The sequence below is a fragment of the Cupressus sempervirens genome, chromosome 7 (genome assembly GCF_028749045.1).
Source record: "Cupressus sempervirens isolate cs-2001-9-10 chromosome 7, ASM2874904v1, whole genome shotgun sequence".
NCBI lineage: Eukaryota > Viridiplantae > Streptophyta > Pinopsida > Cupressales > Cupressaceae > Cupressus > Cupressus sempervirens.
Window position 1 is genome coordinate 203,140,019 of NC_143124.1, and position 4,075 is coordinate 203,144,093.

Sequence of the window (4,075 nt, forward strand, 5' to 3'; positions counted from 1 at the left end):
TTGAATTATTTCTTGGTTTTGGTTGGAGGATTTAATAGAAATTTTGTCTTTGTGCATTAGTATGGGTAAGACCAAATGGGTTGGTCATTTCTATAGTAGAAATCTACAGTTGAGTTGAATTTGTAGCTCGGTGGGATTGGAAGTTGTTTCTCTTTCAGTAGGGCTTCATCTAATATGGCTTGTTTTATGGCTCTACAATATATGATTTTGGGTTGTTTCATTTTTTGGTGTCATTCCATATTATAATAAAGAATGGTGTACATGAATGGAGTTTGATTTTTTTAATACTAAGACCTATTAATATTTCATTTAATATTGATGATTAAATTGGTTCTCTTCTCCTCAAATCTAACATCCTCAAGACATGGGGATGCATTCTAAAGGTACTAAAAGTACCCACAGGTTGTATTGGCCTTAAAATTACAAGGAGGTAGAAAAGGAATTTAGCCCAAGTCTTAAAGAACATGATGAATGGTACTCCCTACCATAAACCATGAAAGAAAACATAGAAACTACAACAAATGCGAGAACAAAATATGGACTTCTTATTTGTGCTACAAATGTGAGATTACAGAATTCACAAGTACAATATGCTAACCCACATGGGCACCTTCATTACAATAATTTGGAAGACAAGCTACGAACTATCACCCAGAGTTGTTCTAGACAATATTCAAGCCTTTCTTAAATAGGCAATTTTATGTAGCCTAGGAAGGTTCTAGAGATTAAAATATAATACCTAGGCCTGACAAACCCTAACAATACATATAGAGTTGGCCAAATATAGCTTTGATAATTATTTTAGATATTTTAGGTAGCCCAAATTTGAAAGGCTAGAATGCATGAACCATTGCTTCAATTGGCTATTATAACCACTTTTCAAAAATTCCAGCTCCTGATCTACAAACCAAGAACTACGCAAACACTTTTTTGTCGAGTTTTCAGACCTCATATGGGCACTCTAAGGCCTCCAATGGTGAGCCTGGAGATTTTTCTACAAATCTTTCCACCGAAAATCTGCAATAACTTCTTTGATACTTAAGCTAGAGTAATGAGATTTTTATAGTAGGCTTATAACTCTAAAATGAACCTTCTTATAGGAAATGAGAACATTATAAGCTCATATGACAAACTTAATAAAAATAGAAAGTCCCCATAAATAGTAACCACCCTGTCTACTAGTCCTTATTAAAATAGAAAAGACTAAAAAGAAATATTTTTGGAGGATGCAAGATTGCTCTTACACTCAGGATACTCTTGCATCAGACACCCGAGGTAATTTGAGAAGTGACTTTGTCACATCTCAGGTCTTCAGAGGAAAACCAAGATGGTAAACCTCCTCCCTTATTAGCCATGATGAATCCTGTACTAGCCTCCCTTTCCATTTGACCAGGTATTCCTCATGTTCCTTGTACTTTTGCCAACATGACTATCTAGATATCTCTTCAATCTCTTTTGTAGCCGAACTAACTACCAGAATACTCCATTGTGCTTCTACAACTTCATCTCCATTACCTCCTTCATAATACTCTGTCAAATCTGAATTATTAAATATTCATGAAATATTCAATTCAATAGGCAACTCTGCTTCATAAGCATTTCTTGAATCATGCCTTTTCACTATCTTGCACAATCCAAACTTCTTCGTCTTCAACTTATTATATGTACCCACTACAAAATGCTCTTTTCTCAAATGAACCAAGACTTCATCTCCAATCTAAAATTCCTTATACCTCTTTTTCACATATGCCTTAGCTTTATACTGTGTATTCATCTTTCTGATGTCTTTCCTCACCTCCTCATGGATGTTCTTCAAATGTTCTGCAAATTCTTCTACTTCAGCACTACTTATCTCTCCTTTATCCAACCACCTCAATTTAGAAGAATTTATAGGACTTCTCAAATGAACCATGATTTCATCTCCAATCTAAAATTCTTTATAACTCCTTTTCACATCTACCTTATCCTTACACTATGTATTCATCTTTATAATGTGCTTCCTCACCTCCTCATGGATTTTCTTCAAACGATCAACAAATTCTTCTCCTTTAGCACTACTTATCTCTCCTTTATCAAACTGCCACAATTCAAAAGCACTTCTAGGCTTACTCTCATATATAATATGGAATGGTGATTTACCAGTACTCTTATTCACAGAATTATTTTATGCAAATTTTTCCTATGGTAAAATCATATCCCATACTTTCAGCTTGTTTCAAACCAAACATCTCAACAAGTTTCCCAAACTATGATTCACAACTTTTGTCTATCCATCGGTTTTTGGATGATGTGATGAACTAAACTCCAAATCTATCTTCAATTTCTTCCACAATGTACGCCAAAAATACCCAACAAATTTGGTATCTCGATCTGAAACTATACTCTTTAGCAAACCATGTACTCTTACCACTTCTCTAAAAAATAACTCTACCACACGAACAATGTCACTAGTCTTCTTGCAAGGAATAAAATGTGTCATCTTGAAAAACATCTCAACCACCACAAAAATAGAATCATGCCTATGCAGTGTCCTTGGTAATACAAGAACAAAATCCATGTTGACATCCTTCCACAGCTTCTCTAGTACAGGTAATGGTTGATATAACCCTATATTCTACTTCGCTCCTTTCACCATCTGACATACTCTGCAACTTTGTACAAACTTCTTCACATCTTGCTGCAACTGTGGCTAGTAATAATTCTCAACAACCAAAGCAATTGTCTTTTCTCTACCAAAACATCCAACCAATCCTTCACTATGCTTCTCAGTGATGAGATTCTCTCTCATTGAACTTCTAGGAATGCACAACTGGCTTCCTTTAAACAACATACTATCCTAGATCATGAAATTCAACCACTTTGTCCTATCATATGTAACGAGATCTGTACAAGCCTTCCATGCTTCACCAAAATCAGGATCATATGTGTACAAAGTACTGAGTTTCTTGAACCTAACCACCTCTATCTGCATTTTTGTCAACAAAAGTTGTCTTCTACTAAGAGCATTTGCAACTATGTTAGACTTCCCACTCTTGTGTTTCAAAAAAAATGTATAACTCTACAAAAACTCAACCTACTTCAAATGCCTTTAGTTTAATTTTTCCTTGACTATTCAAATATTGCAAAGCTTGATTATCAGTATAAAAAAAAAACACCTTAGGAAGAAGATAGTGTCTCCACTTCTTTAATGCTTGAACTATAGCATAAAATTCTTGACCATAAATAGAATATTTTCTTTTTGCATCATTCAACTCCTCACTAAAATAAACAACATGTCTACCTTCTTGGCTCATAATAGCTCCTATTGCAATACCATTAGCATCATAGTCTACTTGAAACACCTTGTTAAAATCAAGAAGTGCTAAAATAGGCTACTCAATAACTTTCTATTTCAACAAATTAAAACTCTTATCTACCCTTATAGTCCACTTAAATTCTTTCTTATCCCCTCTCATTGTTTTAGCCAGGAGTCCACAAATACTGCTAAAACCTCTTATGAACTTTCTATAAAAACTAGCCTGTCCATGATAAGATCTTACCTCTGTCACACTCCTTGGAGTAGGCCATTCAAGGATAGCCTTCAGTTTCTCTGGGTCCATTTTCAAACCTTCTACTAAGACTACAAATCCTAGGTACACCAATTCCTTCTTTACAAAATTGCACTTCTTTAGGTTTATCAGCAACTTTTCTCCCTCAACTTATCAAACACCTTGTGAATATGAATTAAATGCTCCTCCAATATCTTACTAAAGATCAAAATAACATCTAGGTAAACAATAACAAACTTACATATAAACTCCATCAGTACATTATTCATGAGCCTCATGAAAGTGCTCATTCATGAGCCTCGTGAAAATGCTCGATACATTGGTTAGCCCAAAAGGCATGACTAACCACTTGTATAGTCCTTCCTTTATCTTGAAAGTAGTCTTCCACTCATCACCTTCTCTAATGCAAATCTGATGGTACCCACTCTTCAAATCTATCTTTATGAAATACTCAACTCCACTCAAACAATTCATAATGTCATCCATCCTTAGCAATGGAAATTTATACTTCAGTGCGATCTTGTTGA